General features: G+C 42.4%; 1 long non-coding RNA gene across 4 annotated transcripts in view; it reads left to right on the top strand.

Moving 5' to 3' along the window:
* The window catches only part of LOC143818318 (uncharacterized), a 138,107-nt gene that overhangs the window by 42,847 nt on the left and 67,476 nt on the right, over positions 1 to 27,784 (top strand). The window contains exons 2-3 of one of the 4 annotated variants that reach the window (XR_013224462.1): positions 7,638 to 7,703; positions 9,565 to 9,635. The exons of 1 other annotated variant lie outside the window; for it this stretch is intronic. This is a non-coding gene — a long non-coding RNA (uncharacterized LOC143818318). Of the gene's footprint in view, positions 1 to 7,637; positions 7,732 to 9,564; positions 9,636 to 27,784 lie in introns of all 4 variants that reach the window. 2 more of the 4 variants (XR_013224461.1, XR_013224460.1) reach the window with 2 other exon arrangements.

Below are 27,784 nucleotides of genomic sequence, written 5' to 3'. Positions count from 1 at the left end.
TAGGTGCTCAAATGAAAATGACAAGATTTCTATTTGTTAATACAATTTGTGATAAAAAAAAAGCCCTTACCAAAATTTTGAAAAAATTAATTGAACAAAAAAACTGATTTTCAGTCATTATTTGTCTTTTTCTGAATATACATTTTCTTTGTTCGACTTTATTAGACAATAATTCTGCAGATGGAGATTTTTTCATCATTAACCCCTTCGCGCCATGCGCCGTACTAGTACTGCGCTGCCGGCACTGCATTTGTGCCAGCCGCAGTACTAGTACAGAGCACCGATCACCGCAGTCTCGCGCTGAGCGCCGCGGTGATCGGGTGCGGGTGTCAGCTGTATATGACAGCTGACACCCCGCAGCAATGCCCACGATCGGCGCTAGCGCCGATCTCGGGCATTTAACCCCTCTGATGCCGCTGTTAGTAGTGACAGTGGCATAGAGGGGGATCGCGCAGGGACGGGGGCTCCCTGCGCTCTCCCACCGGAGCAACGCGATGAGATCACGTTGCTCTGGTGATCCGGAAGGAGTCCCCGGATCCAAGATGGCCGCGGGACTCCTTCCGGGTCATGAAATGACCTGGCTAGCCGGCGCCTGCTGAGAGCAGGCACCGGAAAGCCTCCTGAACTTGCCTGTCAGATCGCTGATCTGACAGAGTGCTATGCACACTGTCAGATCAACGATCTGATCTAATACAGTGATGTCCCACCCTGGGACAATGGTAGAAGGTAAAAAAAAAAAAAAATCCCCAAATAAAGAAAAAAAAAACATTTCCCAGTAAATCCATTTATTTATGTAAATTAAAAAAAAACAATAAAAGTACACATATTTGGTATCGCCACGTCCGTAACGACCCACTCTATAAAACTATCCCACTAGTTAACCCCTTCAGTGAACACCGCAAAAAAAAAAAAACAAGGCAAAAAACAACGCTTTATTATCATACAGGCGAACAAAAAGTGGAATAACACGCGATAAATAAATATCCATGGTACCGCTGAAAATGTCATCTTGTCCCGCAAAAAAAAGCTGCCATACAGCATCATCAGCAGAAAAATAAAAAAGTTATAGCTCTCAGAATAAAGCGATGCAAAAACAATTTTTTTTTTAATATAAAATAGTTTTTATTGTGTAAAAGCGCCAAAACATAAAAAAATTACATAAATCAGGTATCGCTGTAATCGTACTGATCTGAAGAATAAAGCTGCTTTATCAATTTTACCACACGTGGAACGGTATAAATGCCCCCCCTAAAAGAATTTCAGGAATTTCTGGTTTTTGCTCATTCCGCCTCCCAAAATCGGAATAAAAAGCGATCAAAAAATGGCATGTGCCCGAAAATGGTACCAATAAAAACGTCAACTCGTCCCGCAAAGAAAAAGATCTCACATGACTCTGTGGGCCAAAATATGGATAAATTATAGCTCTCAAAATGTGGTGATGCAAAAAATATTTTTTGCAATAAAAAGCGTCTTTTAGTGTGTGATGGCTGCCAATCATAAAAATCCGCTAAAAAACCCGCTATAAAAGTAAATCAAACCCCCCTTCATCACCCCCTTAGTTAGGGAAAAATAATAAAATTTTAAAAAATGTATTTATTTCCATTTTTCCATTAGGGTTAGGGCTAGGGTTAGGGCTAGGGTTAGGGTTGGGGTTAGGGCTAGGGTTAGGGCTGGGGTTAGGGTTGGGGTTAGGGTTTCAGTTAGAATTGGGGAGTTTCCACTGTTTAGGCACATCAGGGGCTCTCCAAACGCGACATGGCGTCCGATCTCAATTCCAGCCAATTCTGCTTTGAAAAACTAAAACAGTGCTCCTTCCCTTCCGAGTTCTCCTGTGCGCCCAAACAGTGGTTCCCCCAACATATGGGGTATCAGCGTTCTCAGGACAAGTTGGACAACAACTTTTGGGGTCCAATTTGTCCTGTCACCCTTTAGGAAAATAAAATGTGGGGGCTAAAATATCATTTTCGTGGAAAAAAAATATTTTTTATTTTCACGGCTCTGCGTTATAAACTGTAGTGAAACACTTGTTGGTTCAAAGTCCTCACAACACATCTAGATAAGTTCCTTGGGGGGTCTAGTTTCCAATATGGGGTCACTTGAGGGGGGTTTCTACTGTTTAGGTACATCAGGGGCTCTGCAAATGCAACATGACACCTGCAGACCAATCCATCTAAGTCTGCATTTCAAACGGCACTCCTTCCCTTCCGAGCTCTGCCGTGCACCCAAACAGTGGTTCCCCCCCATGTATGGGGTATCAACGTACTCAGGACAAATTGGACAATAACTTTTGTGGTCCAATTTCTCCTGTTACCCTTGGGAAAAAAAATTGCGGGCTAAAACATCATTTTGTGGAAAGAAAAAACGATTTTTTAATTTTCACAGCGCTACATTCTAAACTTTAGTGAAACAATTGGGGGTTAAAAGTGCTCGCCATACATCTAGATAAGTTCCTTAGGGGGTCTTCTTTCCAAAATGGGGTCACTTGTGGGGGGTTTCCACTGTTTAGGCACGTCAGGGGCTCTCCAAACGCGACATGGGTTCCGATCTCAATTCCAGCCAATTTTGCATTGAAAAGTCAAACGGCGCTCCTTCCCTTCCGAGCTCTGCCATGCGCTCAAACAGTGGTTTATCCCCATATATGAAGTATCAGCGTACTCAAGATGAATTGCACAACAACTTTTGTGGTCCAATTTATCCTGTTACCCTTGGGAAAATAAAAAATTTGGGGCAAAAATATCATTTTTTGTGAAAATTAGTATGACATTTTTTTTACGGCTCTACATTAAAACTTCTGTGAAGCACTTGGAGGTTCAAAGTGCTCACCACACATCTAGATTAGTTCCTTGGAGGGTCTAATTTCCAAAATTGTGTCACTTGTGGGGGTTTCCACTGTTTAGGCACGTCAGGGGCTCTCCAATCGCGACATGGGTTCCGATCTCAATTCCAGCAAATCTTGCATTGAAAAGTCAAATGGCGCTCCTTCCCTTCCGAGCTCTGCCATGTGCCCAATCAATGGTTTACCCCAACATTTGGGGTATCAGCGTACTCAGGACAAATTGTACAACGACTTTTGTGGTCCAATTTCTCCTGTTACCCTTGGTAAAATAAAACAAATTGGATCTGAAGTAAAAATTTTGTGAAAAAAAAGTTAAATGTTCAATTTTTTTTAAACATTCCAAAAATTCCTGTGAAGCACCTGAAGGGTTAATAAACTTTTTGAATGTGGTTTTGAGTACCTTGAGGGGTGCAGGTTTTAGAATAGTGTCACTTTTGGGCATTTTCTGTCATTTAGACCCCTCAAAGTCACTTCAAGTGTGAGGTGGTCGTAAAAAAAATGGTTTTGCAAATTTTGTTGCAAAAATGAGAAATCGCTGGTCAACTTTTAACCCTTATAACTCCCTAACAAAAAAATTATGTTTCCAAAATTGTGCTGATGTAAAGCAGACATGTGGGAAATGTTGTTTATTAACTATATTATGTGATATAACTCTCTAATTTAAGGGCATAAAAACTAAAAGTTTGAAAATTGCTAAATTTTCATAATTTTCGACAAATTTTTTTTTTTTTTCACAAATAAATGCAAGTCATATCGAAGAAGTTTTATGACTATCATGAAGTACAATATGTCCCAAGAAAACAATGTCAGAATCACCAGGATCCGTTGAAGCGTTTCAGAGTTATGACCTCATAAATTAACAGTGGTCAGAATTGTAAAAATTGGCCCTGTCACATATGTGAAAACAGGCTTCGGGGTGAAGGGGTTAATGTCAATTGAACAGTAAAGTGTTACGCTTGTAATACTGAACAGCATTTAAACCCAAGGCCACCTGCAGATGCCAGTAATGCTTTCTGTAACCATATTCCAGTTGCAAACCCCCTGACATGATTTAGGTTTGGTTAGTTGCTGGACAGCAGGCGGTTTGGTGCTGCAGATGTATGACAGACTACAATTTGCCCGCATTATGACGGCAGTCTTAAGAAAAAATGTCTGGATTCATCTGTAGGCATACTGACTGGTGCCAAAAGGCTTCCTTGTGGGAAGAGCATTTAATAAAGAGAAAATTTATACAGGATTACAATTTGGTATTCATAAATAAATTATTAGAAGTGTATGTAAATTAGGTTCTCATATTTCTGTTGAATTAGAGGGAGGACACCCTGTAATGACTGGGGGAAAGTGGGTCAGATGTAGTCTGGAGAGCATTCTAGATATTGTGTGGAGTCCATTTCAATGGTTTAGAAAGTTATTCTTATCTTATACTTTTATAACTTATAGAATATGCCATAAATATCTGATAGAGGTGGATCCCAACTGTGGAATGTTCCCTATTCTTAAGAATGGGGAACTGTGTTGTGCCTCTGGGAGTGGTCAATTACATGTTCCTCCATTTAAAACTAAGAGATGTCTAAAAAGTTCCAAGCAAGTATGCTAGCTGTTTTTTTTTAATTACCATAGAAGTAAATGGAGAATGCCTTGCAATGGAGTCTGAGACCACCTGGGAACATAATTCTCAAGACAGGAGTGGTTTACACCGCTTTCACTCAAATATTGCATTCACCATGGATACCATTTTAGCGTGATGCATTTAAAGGAAATCAGTCAGTAGGTCCAACTTTCCTAAGCCATCTATATGGATTGTGTGTGATTATAACTGACACATATGCAAGTTCATCTCAGTGCTTCACCTTCCATCTCATAGGCAGTAAGTGTGGTAATAGTGTTGCAATACAGCAGACCTGTGAGAGCTGCAGCCAATGTGTTTGTAAGAAGACAAGGTTCAGCTCTACTGTCCTGTGTTAGTTACATGTCTCACACTGGTAACTCTTCCTTGTTGTATTGCTGCCTCTGGCACTGGGTGGCTTGACTGTGTGTAAGGCATCATGAAATCTGAAATAGTTCCAATGGATTTTGGGTCGCAAGGTAGTGTCCAGTGTCAGAAAGTTGGGTTTGCATCGTACATCATGGGTCTTACAGTAGGACAATGATCCCAAACAGGGCCGTATTTAGAGTTTCTGCTGCCCTAGGCACTTTTAGCGCTGCCTCCCCCTTTGGTGGGTATGACTCTATCGGCAGTGACCTTGGCAAGAATCGCTGATGTGAAAGTCACATTTTGCAGCAGATCAATAACAATTATTGATGTATGCACACTGTGTGCAGTATATACCAAACAGGAAGGTGTAACGGAGGAAACGTATCAGCACGCCGGGTTACATACAGTCAATACTATTCATCTCTGGGGTGTGCATAGTAAAGCATATCAAACACAAAGGGTCCTATATCTGCTGATCAGAAAACGTATACCCCTAATGGTGACCCCAGTGCATTTATAAATAAGCATGCTTACCCATCGGTAGATCAGAGGGATAGACTGCACTGCACCCGGCGACCCCCGGACGCGCGTTTCGCTTTCTCAACCTGTTGAGAAAGCTAACCGCGAAACGCGCGTCCGGGGGTCGCCGGGTGCAGTGCAGTCTATCCCTCTGATCTACCGATGGGTAAGCATGCTTATTTATAAATGCACTGGGGTCACCATTAGGGGTATACGTTTTCTGATCAGCAGATATAGGACCCTTTGTGTTTGATATGCTTTACTATGCACACCCCAGAGATGAATAGTATTGACTGTATGTAACCCGGCGTGCTGATACGTTTCCTCCATTACACCTTCCTGTTTGGTATATACTGCACACAGTGTGTATACATCAATAATTGTTATATGTCTTTGTTATTATAATAAAGTTTGATGTTAAGGTTATTTTACAACTATGTTGTTTGAGACTTTATTACTCCATTCTTTTGTGGTTCTACAGTTCTCCATACTGTATAATGACCCCCCTCCTGTATGCATGGCTCATATCCCCCCCCTGTATGCATGGCTCATATTCCCCCTCCTGTATGCATGGCTCATATTCCCCCCCTTGTATGCATGGCTCATATTCACCCCCCTGTATGCATGGCTCATATTCACCCCCCTACTGTATGCATGGCTCATATTCCCCCCCTGTATGCATGGCTCATATTCCCCCCCCCTGTATGCATGGCTCATATTCACCCCCCCTGTATGCATGGCTCATATTCCACCCCCCTGTATGCATGGCTCATATTCACCCCCCCTGCATGGCTCATATTCTTCCCCCCCTGTATGCATGGCTCACATTCACCCCCCCTATGCATGGCTCATATTCCACCCCCCCTGTATGCATCGCTCATCTCTCCACCACCACCCCCAATCTTGAATGGCGCGGCTTACCATCCTCCTTCTTCCCCCCTCACCTGTCCCCCCATACAGGTCTGACATATGCCATAGCCTGTACGATCCTTCTGGAGATGGGGATACATTGGCCGCCTGTCAGGCAAAGGGCTCTTTCAGACAAGCATAGAATGGATCCTTGTGCATAATGGGTCTATTATAGTGAGTGTAAATGGCCAATTCTACTTGTGGACCAAATCCCTCATACTCACCTGTTCCTCACCGCGCGGCCGCGATGTCCCTCTGGCTGTCCCGACTCCCGGCGCTGCACCTTCTTCCTGCGTGAGCGGTCAGGTGATACCGCTCATTAAGGTCATGAATATGCTAATTCAGGACGAGCTCCAGATGCCAAGACCAGGCATCGCTGGAGCAGGGTGAGTATCGTCTTCAAGGAGGGTGGGTGGGAGGCGGGCGGCCTTGGCGGGGGGGGAGCGGGTCGGTCGGGAGGTGACCCAGCTTTAAAAAAAAAAAAAACAACCAAACCTTGCTCAGGTGCCGCCCCCTGCATTGTCCCCGCCCTAGGCACGTGTCCTCACGTGCCTAGTGGCAAATACGGCCCTGACCCCAAACATACTTCATGAAGCACCCTAAAATGGATGGAAACAGAGTGCTTTGGAGTTCTGAAGTGACCACCAATGAGTCCGGATCTAAATCCCATTGAACACCTGTAGAGGGATCTTAAAATTGCTGGTGGGGCAAGGCATCCTTCTAATATGGGAGACCTGGAGTAATTTGCAAAAGAAGAATGGTCCAAGATTCCAGATGAGAGGTGTAAGAAGCTTGTTGATGGTTATAGGAAGTGTTTGATTGCAGTTATTTATTCCAAAGTGTGTGCAACCAAATATTAAGTTGAGGGTGCCAACAATTTTGTCCAGCACATTTTTGAGGTTTTGTGTGAAATTATGTCTAATTTGCCTTTTTTTCTCTTTTTTATGTTGTTCCAATACACACAAAGCAAATAAACATGTGTAGAACAAAACTTATGTAATTGCAATAATTTTCTGGGAGAAATACTTCATTTTCTGGAACAATTAGAAGGGTACCAACACTTTTGGCCATGATTGTATATCAAACCACATATGCTATCATATAATATGCATTTTTCCTGATGGGTTCCTTTTTGCATACTGTTGTAAACATAAATCAGTAAAGTTCTGCTCCCCATTTCAGACTTATTTTCTAGGTATGTATGTTTATTTTCTTTTTACTTGGAAACATATTTCCGCCAATAATGATTTGAAATATCCAGATGCTCCTTATTAGTAAGGTGAGTCTCATACATACAATTATTAGTTAAATAAAATGTCATAATTGGAAAAGCAAGTGTATGAAATTGAGTGATGACATATTTTTAATGTCTACAAATGTTTAAAATGTATATTACAGAAAGATTGGGACTGCTTCCAGATCATCTGTCGAAAAGAAAAAAGCATGCTATTAACCTGAATGGATGTAAGTTTATCTCTAAAACTGGATGAAGGTAGTTATCACATTTATTGTATATGCATGTCCTAGCGATTGCGTGCGATAGTAAAAAAACCTTAAAGAGAACTCTCACCAGGTCAAAAGTGGCCAGTTTTTGCTCTTATTTTATTTCCACTGCTCCCCTGAGTACTCCTTACCCGTCATGAGGTTTCAGAGATATGGGGCTTTTTATTTCATGCTAATTTTTATTGTATACACCAAGGGTGCGTGGGTCACAGGGTAATAATACAGAACAGCCTAAAGACAAACCCCTATATAATCCTGTGAGCAACGACCCCTTGGAAAGGACATACAAATTAGCACTAAGTAAAAATCACATAGTTCTTGAACCGTATTAAAAAACCCAAAGGAACGCTCTTTAAGAAAAAAACAAAGGAACGCTCTGGGGAGCAACAAGAAAAAAATGAGAGTGAAAACTTTAGACCTGTTGATAGGTTCTCTTTAAAGGGGCTACTGCGCTCATGTTAGTGCCACAAGACCCTTGAATCAACAGAACTGCAGGGTTGCTGAGAGTCAGTATTTAGATCATACATGTGAAACTCTAGCCCACGGGCCAAATCTGATGATCAAGATGATTATATTGGGCCCTTGATGCCTGCACCTCCCCCCCTCCCATCATCTCACTTTCAACTGTATCAGCATCCTGGATCTCTCCCTCCATCATTACTCTCCCTCTGCATCAGACATCGCAGCGATTGCGATGATGTCACTATTTTGTGCCCGCTGTGCTGAGCAATTCAGAGCTGCAAAAGCCATGCTGAGGAGAGTGGAGCAGCTGGGACTGGGGTGAGGTGAGTTTTTTCTTTTTTTATGTGGGGTCATTATACAGTATGGTGGACTACATGTGGCCGTTATACTGTATGGAGGATTATGTGGGGCCCATTATACTTTTTTTGTATACTTACGATGGTCAGCGGCTTATGGATTGAAGCGATGCTTATAAAAGCAATCATTATCTTCACTACATGGTGAGGCTTACACAATTTTTTCTTTCTTTTGTATGTGGGGCCATTGTACTCTATGGAGGACTATGTGGGGCCCATTATTCTGTATGGAGCACTATGTGGGTCCATTTTACTGTATGAAGGGCTATGTTGGGTCATTATACTGTATGGAGGACTATATGAAGACCATTATACTGTGGGGGGATCACAGTTGGAGCATCATATTGTGTTGGGATCACTATGCTTTGCTGAGGAGTAGAGTAAGGTCATCATACTCTGCCTGTGGAGGGTACTGTGGAGGAATTCACTGGAGGTATCATACTGTGAGTGGCACTTGTTAGCATCATGCTTTATTTTCTGTATTTATTAATTCAAGGTTTTCTACACTTTCACATATTAAATTAGGTAATTAGGCTACATGCTATTGCTTATGTAACATATTATATTATTCCAGTGTGCCTCATTTGCGATTATGTGTTTATTTTACTCTAAGATTTATTCATTATAATGTACTTTATTTGTGGGACAACCACTTTAAGTTTATTTCCATATGAAAATGTTCATCATTATATTTGATGCTATTGAAAAACTCCATCAATTGTAGATTTTTTAAAATAAATATCAAGGTTGGCCCTTGACTTTGTCCAAGTTTTAAAGTTTGACCCTCTATGTATTAAAGGTTGACATCCCTGATTTAGATCAAGGCTCATAGAAGACAATTCAAAATAGCCCAGTGCTTTGATCTTAACCACTCCTGGATGTTTGTAGCTGTGTATTTTATGTTATTATCCTGTTGGAGGACCCACAACTCAGACCAAGCTTTCTGACACTGGGCAGTACACTTTGCTCCAGAATTCTCTGATATTCCATTGTACCCTGCACAGATTCAAAATACCCTGTGACAGATGCCGCAACGAAGCCCTGAAACATATTCGAGCCTCCTCCATGTTTCATTGTAGGTACAATGTTCTTTTATTTGTATGCTTCATTTTTGCTTCTGTGAACATAGAGCTGATGTGACTTGCCAAAAAAGGTTCAGTTTTGGCAAATTCCAGTCTTGATTTTTTTATGATTTTCTTTCAACAGTGGTCTTCTTCCATAAAGTCCACTTTGTCCAAGGCAGCAGCAGTTGGTGCAATCTGACACTTATGTATCAATTTTCTGCCTGCAGCCACATCCAGAGCAGTTAGCTACAGTCCCATAGACATTAAACTTCTCAATAATTTGTACAACTATAGTAACAGAAACATCAAGCTGTTTGCAGAGGGTCTTGTATCTCGTACCTTTAACATGTTTGCCTATAATCTATAATAATATCTTAATAATCTGAGACAACTCTCTCCTTAGTGTCATGGTCATAGATGGGATTCCCTTGTCCATCTTCTTAGGGTTAATTCTGTGTGGCCTCCATTTGAATTAGGGTGGGCTATATGTACCCGCCTCTGTGTCGAGATCCTCGTCAGTGATACTTCCGTACTCGGCTGAGCAACTGACCCCATATATCTGTGTGCACTGCCTGTTCCTGTAAGTTTGCTTGTGTATGACCCGGTCTGTTTCCCGTTTGATATCTGTCTTCTGATCCTGTACCTCCTGTGTCTCTCCTGGTTAGACCTCAGCTATGTCCCCTGACTTTTTGCTAGTTTGTCCCTCTGATACCACGTTGCTCTTTCTGGCTTCTGACCCTGGCTCGCTTCTAACTACACTATTTGTCTTTCCCTCTGGTTACTCCGCCATCCTCTGGTTTGACCTTGGCTTGCTTGACACTTCTCTCATTTCTGCTGGCCCGCGCTAACATCCTCGGGGGTTTGGGGCGTGACTCCACCTCCAGCCACTTCCCCGGTGGTCACATGCCGCAGGTCCTGCTGACCTACATCTCACTCACAGCTGCAGCCACATGGCGCACCTGGTGAATTCGATGCGGTGTCCGTGACACTTAGCTTTCTTTGGTCCATGTTTAGTGTGGTACATTCCAGGATGCCAAACAGTACATTGACTACTTTTCACCCTCTAAATAGGAAGCCTGATTACAGGATTTTGTAGTCACCTGTGACACTAATTACATGGACACACCCAGGTGTGGATTAAGGGTAGCCAGGGCCCCGGGCTGTTCAGACACTCTGGGCCCCCCGGTCATGTGACGGGGTCATGTGATGGGGTCATGCGACGGGGTCATCATATACCTGAACCAGATTATTCCAGAAAAATAGTTGCTGTGTGAAACTATAACCTGTCAAACATCCATTGATCTAGTCAATTTACCCTTCAGTTAGGAAGGAAAAAAAAAACACGATACTATCACTATAAGTGCCAGTATTCACAGGAGTTCTGTACTTATTATGCAGTGTCTGTGTAGAGGTAATACAGTGATCACCAGTGACATTATACACAGCAGCTCTGTATATAGTATACAGTGTATAGTGTCAGTGTATAGGTAACACTGACTCACCAGTGACGTCTCTAGGTGAAGTCCTTCATCTTTCATCCAGCACAGATCGCCATCACTTCTTCTTGCCAGGCTCGTCTCTACAGGAAATAAAAGTTATCTCGAGCTCCGCTTGCAGAACACATTACTTAATTTTTCACAACTTCTACATTACACCACATGAAGAAAAAGAGGCAACATAGTGTCACTCTACACAGTAACAGGACCCCCCCCCCATTTAAAATAGTGTCCTCAAAAAATAAAATAAATACATCACTGCAGTAATAATATCCCTTAATTAGCCCCTATGGTAATAATAATATCCCCCATCCTGGCCCCGTGTAGCTCATTCCTGGCTCCAGCCATATGTTCTCCCATCCTGCCCTCATGAGTATCCATTCTGCCCCATATGGTCTCCCCATCCTTCCCCATCAGTCTCCATCGTATCCATCCTGCCCCATGATCCTGCACAATCTGTCTCCAATCCTGCCCCCCGTCTTTCATTCTGCCCTGTGTCTCCAATCATGCCCCGTATCTACATTCTGCCCATGTCTCCAGTCGTGCCCCCAGTGTGTCCAGCATCTCTGCCCCCAGTGTCCAGCATCTCTGCCCCCAGTGTCCAGCATCTCTGCCCCCAGTGTCCAGCATCTCTGCCCCAATGTCCAGCATCTCTGCCCCCAATGTCCAGCATCCTGCCCCCAGTGTGTCCAGCATATTGCCCCAGTGTCTCCAGCAATCTGCCCCAGTGTCTCCAGCATATTGCCCCAGTGTGTCCAGCAATCTGCCCCAGTATGTCCAGCAGTCTGCCCCAGTGTGTCCAGCATTCTGCCCCAGTGTGTCCAGCATTCTGCCCCAGTGTGTCCAGCATATTGCCCCCAGTGTGTACAGCATATTGCCCCCAGTGTGTCCAGCATATTGCCCCAGTGTGTCCAGCATCCTGCCCCCAGTGTGTCCAGCATATTGACCCCATTGTGTCCAGCATATTGCCCCCAGTGTGTCCAGCATATTGCCCCCAGTGTGTTCAGCATATTGCCCCCAGTGTGTCCAGCATATTGCCCCCAGTGTGTCCAGCATATTGCCCCCAGTGTGTCCAGCATATTGCCCCCAGTGTGTCCAGCATAATGCCCCCAGTGTGTCTAGCATCCTGCCCCCAGTGTGTCCAGCATTTTGCCCAGCATTCTGCCCCCAATGTCTCCAGGATATTGCCCCTAGTGTGTCCAACAATCTACCCCAGTGTGTCCAGCATCCTGCCCCCAGTGTGTCCAGCATATTGCCCCCAGTGTGTCCAGCATTCTGGCCCAGTGTCTCCAGCATATTGCCCCTAGTGTGTCCAGCATTCTGCCCCAGTGTGTCCAGCATATTGCCCCCAATGTGTCCAGCATCCTGCCCCCAGTGTGTCCAGCATTCTGCTCCCAGTGTGTCCAGCATTCTTCCCAGCATACTGCCCCCAGTGTCTCCAGGATATTGCCCCCAGTGTGTCCAGCATTCTGCCCCAGTGTGTCCAGCATATTGCCTCCAGTGTGTCCAGCATATTGCCCCCAGTGTGTCCAGCATCCTGCCCCCAGTGTGTCCAGCAATCTGCCCCCAGTGTCCAGCATTCTGCCCCAGTGTGTCCAGCATATTGCCCCCAGTGTGTCCAGCAATCTGCCCCAGTGTGTCCAGCATCCTGCCCCCAGTGTGTCCAGCATATTGCCCCCAGTGTGTCCTGCATATTGCCCCCAGTGTGTCCAGCATTCTGCCCCAGTGTGTCCAGCATAATGCCCCCAGTGTGTCCAGCATCTCTGCCCCGGGCCCCCTGGATTGCCATTCGCATTAAAAAAAAAAAAACGAGTTCTCCTCACCTGTCCGTGCTCCAGCGGCAAAGCTCCCTCCAGCAGCGCGCACTTGCTGGCGACTGACAATGACATCAGACGCCGGCGACGTGCGCGCTGTGGCTGATGTCAGCTGCCAGCCTCCGATTGGCTGGTGGCTGTTAACTATTGACGTGCGGGCGCGCACCCGCACGTCAATAGCGTGCCGCAGCGCTGGAAGGGGCCCGGTGAGCAGATGAGACGGGGCCCGATGTGGGCCCCCTCTGCCCACTGGGCCCATACGCCCGGTCAATGGTGGCGGGCAATCTGAGCGGTAGCCCAGGGCCCCCCCACACCACTGGGCCCTGGGCTACCACCCAGATTGACCCTATTATAATCCACCCCTGGACACACCTTAGTTTAACATGTCCCTATAGTCACATTTTTTCAATCTTTTCTAGGAATACTATAATTTTTGTCCTGACCATTTTTATTAGTTGATTGAGATTTTTTTCAGTTGATCCATTGATCCATAGTTCAAAAGCAATGTCTGATTTTCATTAGTTGATATTCAGTAAATTTAAGTTGAACATTACTCTTGTCAGTTTCAAGTTTTTTTCAGTGATCAATATGGCTTTTTCTCACTTTAACGGAAGGGTTCCAACGTTTTTGTCCACATGTGTACAATATTTAAAGGACATATATTCCATTTGTTCTGTATGTTAGCTAAGTGGAAGTATACTGTACTATTTTTGTATGAGTATAGCCTAACAAAGATGTTGACTATTGTCATCCACTTAAAACCATTTGAACACTTGGTTTTCGTAGCACCAAATGTCCAATGACTTCTAATAGTACATGTGACAGTCGTTCTGCTACTCTTTACTTCTGCAGGAAATTATAAACAGGAATATAAGAATTATCAGGAAAGAACGAATGGTCATTTTTTTTAAAGCAACATGATTTCATTTGAGTAATCTTGCCAACATGTGCAACAATTTTAGCTTGTAAGTTGTAACATGACCGTATTCATTGAACCAAGCAATTATCTCTATGTATGTGGCACATTTGAAATCAATACATAATGTCTGAAGAATTTGATCACCCATTACTTGGAAATAATTATATTGCTCTGTGTCTATGAAGGGGGTGAGCTATGGCTGAGGGATTAAACTGTCAGTTTCTTTTCTGATCTCATTATCAGTCTCTCAGGGATTTTACGGAGCAATGGGATCCTACTCTGATACTCGGGAGCTCAATGACTTGTATTCTGTTTACTTGAGGCATATAAACCACTATACTTTATATAATCAGTGGAAACTCAATAACATTGGAAACATTCTGCTCATTGTTACTGTAATAAATGTCTTATATCTTAGATTTACTTACATTTCTCACTTCATTCCCTCAGTATAGTCATACTGGATACATGGAGTAATCATTTAGCCATGTTATAAGATGACAAACATATCTAAAATGTTACTTTTCATGTACTAACCAGTAAAGACCAGGAATGTCTCATGGATGGATTTCATTGACATTGACACAATGTTTTCTATTGTGGGAGTGCTGCATTTCCTTGGGTCCTCTGGAGCTTTACATGGTAACATGGTTTACTGTTCTAGAAGTTGGAACATATGTGTTTTTTAGATCTTGTGTAAACTTTCAGAAGACCAATGCCATGTTCAAATTACACATACAGTATGTAGTGGGACTCACTCCTTGATAAATAAGTCAGATTTGATATGAGTCAGCTAGATGTGATCCCTATTGCTGGTGACCACAAATCTTTCTTCTGGTATAGGAACTCTTTAGGCTAGATCCCTTAAGCATCTAGCAGGGTACAGTGCCACTGCACAGCCCTACATAGGACCATGTTATCTGACCATATGACATGCTACTTGCAATTTCCCCCTCCCCCAGAACTTTTGATTCCCCTGTTGAGGTCTTGATACTGAGGCTGATACACATTGGGACTTTGGAGGTCCTATACAGTAGGTCTATTCTTGGGTACAGCCCTAGTTAGGGCAACAGTCTATGAATGGGGCAGGACAGGGGATATTAGGGTTGCAAAAAGAAATTCTGGTGAAATTTTCAGGGTACTATTTATTCCATCAAAAAACAATTAAAAAAATGGTGGACAGGAACAAGAGCAAGCGACGCGTTTTGAACATGGTTACCTGATTTTCTTCTCCTTCCTCCAGCTCCTTTTCCTTTGGTCTATATCGGCTACCAATGATATGGGTGAGAACATTGCGTTTTGTTAACTGCACTGTTTTCGTAGTGGGCACTTTTGCATTCTAAAGCATAGTTTTTTGTCTATTAATATTTTGCATTTTTAACATTTCTACCTTTATATATTCCGTGTGTTTATATGAGCATGGCTCTTCTTAGTATTGTTTATTAAAGGTTTTGTTTTATTGGTACTCTCATTGCTTTATATATAAAATGAATCAGATCTGACAGAATATTAGGTCGTGCTCATTAAACACTTATCGGCGAGTATAGAACTAACCTCTGATATCATTCATTCAAGATAATACATTATTTATTTCAAACAACAAAGTATATGATGATGATGGCGTGGAGGAAACAATAGTATAAGTATATTAAGAAGATATAAAATCAACTATTCCTTATTAATGTAGCAGATTATTCACAATATTGGAAGGTCTGTAAGGGATTACTGAACACACGGCTTCTTCCTTGTAGATACAGCACCACTTAGGCTACGTTCACATTTGCGTTGTGCGCCGCAGCGTCGGCGCCGCAGCGCACAACGCAAACAAAAACGCGGCAAAACGCACGCTAAAACGCTGCGTTTTGCGCCGCATGCGTCCTTTTTGGCCGAAAGTTGGACGCAAAGAAAATGCAACTTGAAGCGTTTCTTGCGTCCAACGCTTGCGGCCATGCGGCGCAAAACGCAGCACAACGCATGTCCATGCGCCCCCATGTTAAATATAGGGGCGCATGACGCATGCGGCGCCGCTGCGGCGCCCGACGCTGCGGCGCTGACCGCAAATGTGAACGTAGCCTTATGTATCCGGTCTGTGTCTGGTATTGCTAAACATTGTTGTAAATGGTGTTAACTACAAAACCAGGGGGATATTTACCAGTGCGACTACAACCGAAACTAGTCAGAAATGTGCCTTTTTAAGCTTTCTCCAATAGTCACAGCACTTAAAAAGTGCATGCAATTGGTGTAATTTATTAATAGGCGCGTGACTCTTAATAGGTCAGGTGCATTTTATGCCAGTGTGCTTTTCCTTGAAATCGGCATAACAAATATCCCACACCGATTTTGAAAAAGAGTAATTCTGCTTCAACAAGAAACAAACTATTCCTTTTAATCTTATACAACTCTCACATCCTTAACATTATTCCTTAACATTATATAGAAGGCTATAATTCCAGCTTTGTGATCGGTATAATAAAATAGCTACAAGTCCTGGAATAGCCAAGAGGAGGAAGAATTAAGGACAAGGACTGAAGGGCTGTCCCAGTGTATAGGGATTATAATTCTTCTCATTTGTACATGGAAACACGAGAAGCAATGGGATAAAACTGAAAAGGAGAAGTACAGATTAGATATTAGAAAAAACGTTTTGACAGTGAGGGTGATCAATGAGTGGAACAGTCTGCCACGAGAGGTGGTGAGTTCTCCTTCAATGGAAGTCTTCAAACAGAGGCTGGACAGCAGAGGACAGACATCTGTTTGAGATGGTTTAGTGACTCCTGCATTGAGCCGGGGGTTGGACTCAATGACACTTGAGGTCCCTTCCAACTCTAATATTCTATGATTCTATGACTTGATCCATCAATCTGATTACGCCAGAATTCTGGAAAATACCGATTTGAAAAGTCACACATTTTTTGCGCAATCCAAAGGTGAGCAAATATTTTGCATCTTTTCCATTTTTAGTCAACTCTGCCTAAATACCTGGTGCTGGGGCAGAACAGGGGAGGAACGGGAGTGTGAAGATACACCTTACCTAATTTATAACAAGCTGTGGGGTAGCTTTTTCCAGAAATCTTACTTCAGTCCCAGACTGGAGTAAGGTTTGTGCCGAGGCGCCCAGAGGCGCACGTGATTTGTCAGATGCAGTGGATTCATTAAGAGACATGCTTCTTAATGAGTAAGGAGCGTCTGATTGCAAAATGTCCCCTCATTAAAACCAGCGTTGTTCATGCCAGTCTTGATGAATCCGGGTCTATGTGCCAGTTTTTTCCATTTGGATCTGCCTTGTTAAAGAGAATCTGCCCCAGTTAAAAAAAAATAAATAATGTTATTCTAATCTTTTCCTGCTACTCCCACAAGTTTTTTTTTTAATCTACAATATAGTTACAGAAATATGGGCTTTTTAATTTAGCATTCATTTTTATGGTCTTTAACAAGAAGGTGTAATAATACAGCGCAGCCTCAGAGAATCCTGTGAGCACTGCCCCCTTGGAAAAGACCATAAACATTGGCACTAAATAAAACTGCCCATATCTCTAGAACCGTATAATGGATTTAAAAATAAAATAAAAAAGCTGAATATTTAGAGAAGCAGAGGGAATAAAATGAGAGCAAACCTTGACTTTTACCTTCTCACAGATCCTATTTAGGCCAGTGCATGAGAACTGTAGGAAATGAAAACCAGTGGAACACACTCCTGTAGTGAACATAGCATGATCTGATTTTCCCAGAGGTCGAGGAAAAAAAAGATTCTCCACCTTCTTCATTCAGTCTGTCCGTGAAAATTGGAGTGCACTCGTATGTCAGTTGAGTGTGGGCCGATGTTTTCCATGAACCCCTAGACATGAATGGCTAAGTGTGATCTGATTATTGGAGACAAATCGTGCATGCTGCAATATTTTGGACATGTGCACGGCCTCATTGAATACCATGGGGATGAGTGCAATCCATCAAACGACAGTCCAATGTTATTCGGTATGAGAAAACAATCACATAATGCTGTGAATGCATTTGAGAATCTCACATGAGAGAATATAATTTCTCCATCTTTTCCATTATCTCTGTGCATGTACATTGGACTGCACTCGGATGACATCCAAGTGCAGTGCAATGTTTCAGTCACACCCATAGACTTGTATGGGTGCGCGTGATCAGATCATCAGACACCAGCAATATGCTGCAATTGTTTTCTTATGCCGAATCAGCATGAGAAAAAAAGCAGATCTGCAATGTCCCATAGTGTGACATTGGGCCAAGTGCTACACGGTAAAGCATCGGATAGTGCTGACATGTCTGCAAAAATATACAGACATGCAAACAGCCCCATAGACCAAAATAGGTATGAATGCTATAATGATAATAAATTATAATAATTTTATTTCTATAGCGCCAACATATTCCGCAGCACTTTACATTATAGAGGGGACTTGTACAGGCAATAGACATTACAGCATAACAATAATCACACAGATCAAAACAGATACCAAGAGGAGTGAGGGCCCTGCTCGCAAGCTTACAATCTATGAGGAAAAAGGGGAGACACGAGAGGTGGATGGTAAATTGCTTTCAATGTTCGGACCAGCCATAGTGTAATAATCAGGTGTTCCTGTAAAGCTGCATGAACCAGTTATTGGCATAAGTATGTAACAGTACAGATACAGAGGGCTATAAATGCATAAATCATGAGAGAACATGATGCAAGGGACCTGGTTATGGTACAAATTTTGAATGGGCCACACAGGGATAGTTAGGTTAATGCTTTGAGGCGGTAGGCCAGTCTGAACAAATGCGTTTTTAGGGCACACTTAAAACTGAGGGGATTGGGGATTAACCTGGGTAGTGCATTCCAGAGAATTGGAGCAGCCCATGAAAAGTCTTGGAGATGGGAGTGGGAGGTTCTGATTATTGACGATGCCAACCTCAGGTCATTAGCAGAACAGAGAGCACGGGTAGGGTGGGTGACTGAGACCAGAGAGGAGATGTAGGGTGGTGCTGAGCCAAGGAGTGCTTTGTGGGTGAGGGTAATAAGTTTGTACTGGATTCTGGAGTGGATAGGTAATGACTGGCACAATGTAGAGTCATCGGTATACCAATTGGTGAGGAATATGAGCCTGGCTGCAGCACTCAAGACAGATTGGAACGGGGAGAGTTTGGTAAGAGGGAGGCCGATTAGTAGAGAGTACAATAGTCCAGACGAGAATGAATAAAGAGCAACAGTAAGAGTTTTGCAGAGTCGAAAGTAAGAAAAGGTCAAATTCTAGAAATGTTTTTGAGATGTACAGTAGATAACAAGAGTGAGCCTGTGATTGGATGTGAGGAGGATGAATGAATGCTCAGAATCAAGTATGACCCCAAGGCAGCGGGCATGTTGCTGGGGAGTAAAGGAGGAACCACATGGAAATGGTAATGTCGGGCATAGGTACATTAGCAGAGGGAGGAAACACAAGGAGTTCAGTTTTTGACAGGTTCAGTCACAGATAGAGGGAGGACATGATGTCAAAGACAGCGGTAAGACAATCACTGGTGTTATCTAAAAAGGCAGGCGTGATATCAGGAGTAGAGGTGTATAATTGGGTGTCAACAGCATAGAGATGGTACTGGAAACCAAATCTACTGATTGTTTGACCAATACAAAGTGAAGAGGAGGGGGCCTAGGACTGATCCTTGAGGAACCCCAACAGTAAGGGGAAGGTAAGAGGAAGAGGAGCCAGAAAAAGATACAGTGAAGAAGCGGTCAGAAAGATAGGAGGAGAACCAGGAGAGAACAGTGTCCTTGAGGCCAATGGAGCGGAGCATAGTGAGGAGGAGCTGATGATCCACAGTGTCGAATTCTGCGGAGAGATCCAAGAGAATTAGCATGAAGTAGTGACAATTAGATTTAGCTGTTAGTAGGTCATTAGAGACTTTAGTGAGGGCAGTTTCAGTATAGTGTAAAGAGCGGAAACCGAATTGTAGAGGGTCAAGAAGAGAGATATCTGAGAGATAGCGGATAAGACGGGAGTGGACCAAGCGTTCCAGGAGTTGGGTCACTGGTGCAAGTGGTCGGGCGAGAAGATGCAAGGAGCCTGATTACTTCTTCTTCTGTGACTGGTTAACTACAGTTAAGTCCAAATATATGTGGACAGAGACAACATTTTTCTAATTTTGGTTATAGACATTACCACAATGAATTTTAAACAAAACAATTCAGATGCAGTTGAAGTTCAGACTTTCAGCTTTCATTTGAGGGTATCCACATTAAAATTGGATGAAGGGTTTAGGAGTTTCAGCTCCTTAACATGTGCCACCCTGTTTTTAAAGGGACCAAAAGTAATTGGACAATTGACTCCAAGGCTATTTCATGGACAGGTGTGGGCAATCCCTTTGTTTTGTCATTCTCAATTAAGCAGATAAAAGGTCTGGAGTTGATTTATGGACTTAACTGTATATGGTGCCTTAAATCAATTTATATGGTGCTATACATCTATTTATATGGTGCCATACATCTATTTATATGGTGCCTTACATCAATTTATATGGTGCCATACATCTATTTATATGGTGTCATACATCAATTTATATGGTGCCATACATCTATTTATATGGTGTCATACATCTATTTATATGGTGCCACACATCTATTTATATGGTGCCGCACATCTATTTATATGGTGCCATACATCTATTTATATGGTGCTATACATCTATTTATATGGTGCCATACATCTATTTATATGGTGCCTTAAATCAATTTATATGGTGCCTTACATCAATTTATATGGTGCCATACATCTATTTATATGGTGTCATACATCAATTTATATGGTGCCATACATCTATTTATATGGTGTCATACATCTATTTATATGGTGCCACACATCTATTTATATGGTGCCGCACATCTATTTATATGGTGCCATACATCTATTTATATGGTGCTATACATCTATTTATATGGTGCCATACATCTATTTATATGGTGCCTTAAATCAATTTATATGGTGCCATACATCAATTTATATGGTACCATACATCAATTTATATGGTGCCATACATCTATTTATATGGTGCCATAAATCAATTTATGTGGTGCCATACATCTATTTATATGGTGCCATAAATCAATTTATGTGGTGCCATACATCTATTTATATGGTGCCACACATCAATTTATATGGTGCCATACATCTATCCTATGTAGTGACACACAGAGTTCCTACAGCTCAGTAATAGAAAGTGCCTCACTACCGACTCCAGGCTATTCTTACAGGCAAAGTAACGATTTTTTGGAGGAAAAAATGGAATAACATACTGTACTTATAATGCAAAGAAGACTAGGTCAGTGGCCTTAAAAATAAAGCTTCATGGCGGTGGGAAAGCAACAAACGCCTGGCCTAACTAGGCAAGAATTTAGCATCTTCAAATCTTTGGACTGGAAGCATTCCTTGACCAGTCTTGAACTTTATGCAACAAGCACAAGTTGTTATTTAAGAAATTGTTAAAAATAAAGCGTTGTGTATTGTTATATGTATTACAATTTTTTTTAATTAATTATTTTATTACCCCAAAGTTAACCCTAAGCCTAGTCTCAGTACTAACCCTTGTAAGAGGTTAGAAAAGTTATGTAGAAACAAAACAATCTATTATAATGTTAGTATGTTTTCCTTACAGTTGACACTTTTTTAAATTTGTGACCCATATAACAATGCTCACGTCATGATGCTGAGAGTTTTAGTCATCTTCATCCTCGATTTCCATCAGGGCACTCAAAAGAAGAGATGTCTCAGTGCAGCGGAGTCCAGGACCATTTCACGTAATGTCCAAGTAGAATTATTTGGAACTCTTAGGAGTAGGGTTGAGCGAAACGGGTCGATCATTTTCAAAAGTCGCCGACTTTTGGCTAAGTCGGCGTCTCATGAAACCCGATCCGACCCCTGTGCTTGTCGGCCATGCGGTACGCGACTTTCGCGCCAAAGTCGCGTTTCAATGACGCGAAAAGCGCCATTTCTCAGCCAATGAAGGTGAACGCAGAGTGTGGGCAGCGTGATGACATAGATCCTGGTCCCCACCATCTTAGAGAAGGGCATTGCAGTGATTGGCTTGCTGTCTGCGGCGTCACAGGGGCTATAAAGGGGCGTTCCCGCCGACCGCCATCTTACTGCTGCTGATCTGAGCTTAGGGACAGGTTGCTGCCGCTTCGTCAGAAGCAGGGAGAGCGTTAGGCAGGGTCCACTAACCACCAAACCGCTTGTGCTGCAGCGATTTCCACTGTCCAACACCACCTTCGGTGTGCAGGAACAGTGGAAGCTATTTTTTTTTTTTCCCCTCAGCGCTGTAGCTCATTGGGCTGCCCTAGAAGGCTCCGTGATAGCTGTATTGCTGTGTGTACGCCACTGTGGAAACCAACTGCTTTTTTCAAAGCACATATCCTCTTGTTCCTTCCTTTCTGCACAGCTATCTTTTTTGTTTGTCCACACTTTTTATTTAATTTGTGCATCAGTCCACTCCTATTGCTGCCTGCCATACCTGGCTTACATTACTGCAGGGAGATAGTAATTGTAGGACAGTTTTTTTTTTTTTTTTTTTGTGGGAGATTAAGATTGGCATTTCTGCTACAGTGCCATCCCTGTGTGTGCCATCTCTCACTGAGTGGGCCATAGAAAGCCTATTTATTTTTTCCGTGATTTGTGTTCTAAATTCTACCTCAACACAAAAACACTACATCAATCAGTGGGAGAAAAATATTGGCCTCAGTCAGGGCTTGTGTGCCACTGCTGTGTGTGCTATCTCTCATTCAGTGGGCTATAGCAAGCCTATTTTTTTTTTTTTTTTTTTAATATTATTTGGTTTCTAAAGTCTCCCTGAAAAAAAAAAAAAAACCTAAAAAAACAGTGGGAGAGTAATATTGCCCTTTCAGCTTGTGTGCCAGTCTTGACTCCTGGGTGTGCCACCTCTCTCCCTCTCATTCAGTGGGCCATAGAAAGCCTATTTTTTTTTTTTTTAAATATTATTGGGTTTCTAAAGTCTCCCTTAAAAAACAAAAAATACATAAAAAAACAGTGGGAGAGTAATATTGCCCTTTCAGCTTGTGTGCCAGGCTTGACTCCTGGGTGTGCCACCTCTCTCCCTCTCATTCAGTGGGCCATAGAAAGCCTATTTATTTTATTTTTTTAATATTATTGGGTTTCTAAAGTCTCCCTTAAAAAACAAAAAATACATAAAAAAACAGTGGGAGAGTAATATTGCCCTTTCAGCTTGTGTGCCAGTCTTGACTCCTGGGTGTGCCACCTCTCTCCCTCTCATTCAGTGGGCCATAGAAAGCCTATTTATTTTTTTTTTTAAATATTATTGGGTTTCTAAAGTCTCCCTTAAAAAACAAAAAATACATAAAAAAACAGTGGGAGAGTAATATTGCCCTTTCAGCTTGTGTGCCAGTCTTGACTCCTGGGTGTGCCACCTCTCTCTCTCATTCAGTGGGCCATAGAAAGGCTATTTTTTTTTTTTGTTTTTTTAATATTATTTGGTTTCTAAAGTCTCCCTGAAAAAAAAAAAAAAAACATACAAAAAACAGTGGGAGAGTAATATTGCCCTTTCAGCTTGTGTGCCAGTCTTGACTCCTGGGTGTGCCACCTCTCTCCCTTTCATTCAGTGGGCCATAGAAAGCCTATTTTTTTTTTTTTTAAATATTATTGGGTTTCTAAAGTCTCCCTTAAAAAACAAAAAATACATAAAAAAACAGTGGGAGAGTAATATTGCCCTTTCAGCTTGTGTGCCAGTCTTGACTCCTGGGTGTGCCACCTCTCTCCCTCTCATTCAGTGGGCCATAGAAAGCCTATTTATTTTTTTTTTTAATATTATTGGGTTTCTAAAGTCTCCCTTAAAAAACAAAAAATACATAAAAAAACAGTGGGAGAGTAATATTGCCCTTTCAGCTTGTGTGCCAGTCTTGACTCCTGGGTGTGCCACCTCTCTCTCTCATTCAGTGGGCCATAGAAAGGCTATTTTTTTTTTTGTTTTTTTAATATTATTTGGTTTCTAAAGTCTCCCTGAAAAAAAAAAAAAAACATACAAAAAACAGTGGGAGAGTAATATTGCCCTTTCAGCTTGTGTGCCAGTCTTGACTCCTGGGTGTGCCACCTCTCTCCCTTTCATTCAGTGGGCCATAGAAAGCCTATTTATTTTTTTTTTTAAATATTATTGGGTTTCTAAAGTCTCCCTTAAAAAACAAAAAATACATAAAAAAACAGTGGGAGAGTAATATTGCCCTTTCAGCTTGTGTGCCAGTCTTGACTCCTGGGTGTGCCACCTCTCTCTCTCATTCAGTGGGCCATAGAAAGGCTATTTTTTTTTTGTTTTTTTAATATTATTTGGTTTCTAAAGTCTCCCTGAAAAAAAAAAAAAACATACAAAAAACAGTGGGAGAGTGATATTGCCCTTTCAGCTTGTGTGCCAGTCTTGACTCCTGGGTGTGCCACCTCTCTCCCTTTCATTCAGTGGGCCATAGAAAGCCTATTTATTTTTTTTTTTAAATATTATTGGGTTTCTAAAGTCTCCCTTAAAAAACAAAAAATACATAAAAAAACAGTGGGAGAGTAATATTGCCCTTTCAGCTTGTGTGCCAGTCTTGACTCCTGGGTGTGCCACCTCTCTCTCTCATTCAGTGGGCCATAGAAAGGCTATTTTTTTTTTTGTTTTTTTAATATTATTTGGTTTCTAAAGTCTCCCTGAAAAAAAAAAAAAACATACAAAAAACAGTGGGAGAGTAATATTGCCCTTTCAGCTTGTGTGCCAGTCTTGACTCCTGGGTGTGCCACCTCTCTCCCTTTCATTCAGTGGGCCATAGAAAGCCTATTTATTTTTTTTTTAAAATATTATTGGGTTTCTAAAGTCTCCCTTAAAAAACAAAAAATACATAAAAAAACAGTGGGAGAGTAATATTGCCCTTTCAGCTTGTGTGCCAGTCTTGACTCCTGGGTGTGCCACCTCTCTCTCTCATTCAGTGGGCCATAGAAAGGCTATTTTTTTTTTGGTTTTTTTAATATTATTTGGTTTCTAAAGTCTCCCTGAAAAAAAAAAAACAACACATACAAAAAACAGTGGGAAAGTAATATTGCCCTTTCAGCTTGTGTGCCAGTCTTGACTCCTGGGTGTGCCACCTCTCTCCCTTTCATTCAGTGGGCCATAGAAAGCCTATTTATTTTTTTTTTTAAATATTATTGGGTTTCTAAAGTCTCCCTTAAAAAACAAAAAATACATAAAAAAACAGTGGGAGAGTAATATTGCCCTTTCAGCTTGTGTGCCAGTCTTGACTCCTGGGTGTGCCACCTCTCTCCCTCTCATTCAGTGGGCCATAGAAAGCCTATTTATTTATTTTTTAAAATATTATTGGGTTTCTAAAGTCTCCCTTAAAAAAAAAAAAAAAACATAAAAAAACAGTGGGAGAGTAATATTGCCCTTTCAGCTTGTGTGCCAGTCTTGACTCCTGGGTGTGCCACCTCTCTCTCTCATTCAGTGGGCCATAGAAAGCATTTTTTTTTTTTCCTTGATTTGTGTTCTAAAATCTACCTCAACACAAAAACACTACATCAATCAGTGGGAGAAAAATATTGGCCTCAGTCAGGGCTTGTGTGCCACTGCTGTGTGTGCTATCTCTCATTCAGTGGGCTATAGAAAGCCTATTTTTTTTTTTTTTTTTTTTTAATATTATTTGGTTTCTAAAGTCTCCCTGAAAAAAAAAAAAATACCTAAAAAAACAGTGGGAGAGTAATATTGCCCTTTCAGCTTGTGTGCCAGTCTTGACTCCTGGGTGTGCCACCTCTCTCCCTCTCATTCAGTGGGCCATAGAAAGCCTATTTATTTTTTTTTTTTTAAATATTATTGGGTTTCTAAAGTCTCCCTTAAAAAAACAAAAAAACATAAAAAAACAGTGGGAGAGTAATATTGCCCTTTCAGCTTGTGTGCCAGGCTTGACTCCTGGGTGTGCCACCTCTCTCTCTCATTCAGTGGGCCATAGAAAGCCTTTTTTTTTTTTTTTTTTTTTTTTTAATATTATTTGGTTTCTAAAGTCTCCCTGAGAAAAAAAATAAATAAATTAGGTGGGAGATTAATATTGACATTAGTGCTTGAGTGACAGTCCTGCGTGTGTGTCATCTCTGTGATTTTGTGCCACAGAAAACAGAGTGTGTAACATTGTGCCTGATTTTCCTTGTGGTCTCACCAACCTGTTAAGGGATATTGAAATCATACTGAAGTTATAGCTCACCGTGTAAGTTGTTTGACAGCAACAAATAAAGTTACTTTGGTTAAGATTTTAAAACAATGAGGAAGTCTGGTGCAAGAGGTCGTCGTGGGCGTTCATTGTCAGCTGGTAATGATGGTAGTGGTAGTGGAGCATCAGGTGGTCGTGGGGATAAAAATATTCCACCTAAGTCTGGAGCTGTGGAGCCAGTTTCGTCGTCAGGCTACACAAGGCCTCGAACGCTCTCTTTTCTGGGAGTAGGAAAACCGCTTTTAAAGGCGGAGCAGCAACAGCAAGTTTTGGCTTACATTGCAGACTCAGCCTCTAGCTCTTTTGCCTCCTCTTCCGAAACTGGTAAATGTAAAAGCAGCGCGTCGCTTGTGGATGTTCACGGTCAGGGACAAGTCGCTTCCTTGTCCTCCTCAGCAAAAACTACAACAAGAGAGAAGGATGCAGCAGGCGACACAACGGGTCACTCCATGGAGCTCTTTACACATACCGTCCCTGGCTTAGAAAGTGAAACATTTAACAGGCCATGCCCATTACAAGTATATTCTGACATGGAGTGCACTGATGCACAGCCACAGCCAGAGTACTATGCTGCTCCTTTGACTCAGACCACCACATTGCCCTCTCAGGGTACAGATCCACAATCAGACCCTGATGAGACTATGTTGCCCCGCCACGAACGCTATACCACCGACCGACACAGTGACACAGACGAAGTTGCACACGAGCTCGAAGAGGAGGTAATAGATGACCCAGTTATTGACCCCGATTGGCAGCCATTGGGGGAACAGGGTGCAGGCGGCAGTAGTTCAGAAGCGGAGGTGGAGGAGGGGCCGCAGCAGGCATCAACATCGCAACAGGTTCCATCTGCCGGGCCCGTATCTGGCCCAAAACGCGTGTCAAAGCCAAAACCTGTTGGAGCACAGCGTTGCCATCCGGTTAAAGCTCAGTCTGCAATCCCTGAAAAGGGATCCGAGTCTAGGAAGAGTGCAGTCTGGCATTTTTTTAAACAACATCCAACTGATCAGCGCAAAGTCATCTGTCAAAAATGTTCAACTAGCTTAAGCAGAGGTCAGAATCTGAAAAGTCTAAATACTAGTTGCATGCATAGACACTTAACCACCATGCATTTTCAAGCCTGGACTAACTACCAAACGTCCCTCAAGGTTGTAGCACCCTCGGCCAATGAAGCTAGTCAGCAACGCAACATCCCTTCCGTCACTGTAAGGCCACCATTTTCCGCACCACCGGCAGTATCTGTGCAGGTTTCTTTGCCAGCCAAAAGCAGTCAGGGTCAGGGAATCACCAGTTTTGTAGGAGGAAATATTGCATCTAGGGCACCGGCGGAAACAATACCGTCTCCAACCGTCTCTCAGTCTGCCATGTACACCGGCACACCCGAAAGTTCCACGATCTCCAGCTCTCCAGTCCAGCTCACCCTACATGAGACTCTGGTTAGAAAAAGGAAGTACTTATCCTCGCATCCGCGTACACAGTGTTTTAACGCCCACATAGCTAGACTAATCTCGTTAGAGATGATGCCCTACCGGTTAGTTGAAAGCGAAGCTTTCAAAGCCCTGATGGAGTACGCTGAACCACGATACGAGCTACCCAGTCGACACTTTTTTTCCAGAAAAGCCATCCCAGCCCTGCACCAGCATGTTAAACAGCGCATCGTCCATGCACTCAGGCAATCTGTGAGTACAAA

This window comes from Ranitomeya variabilis, chromosome 3 (assembly GCF_051348905.1).
Source record: "Ranitomeya variabilis isolate aRanVar5 chromosome 3, aRanVar5.hap1, whole genome shotgun sequence".
Lineage (NCBI taxonomy): Eukaryota > Metazoa > Chordata > Amphibia > Anura > Dendrobatidae > Ranitomeya > Ranitomeya variabilis.
Note: the sequence above shows the minus strand (reverse complement) of the source record. Positions and strands in the feature narration are given on the sequence as shown.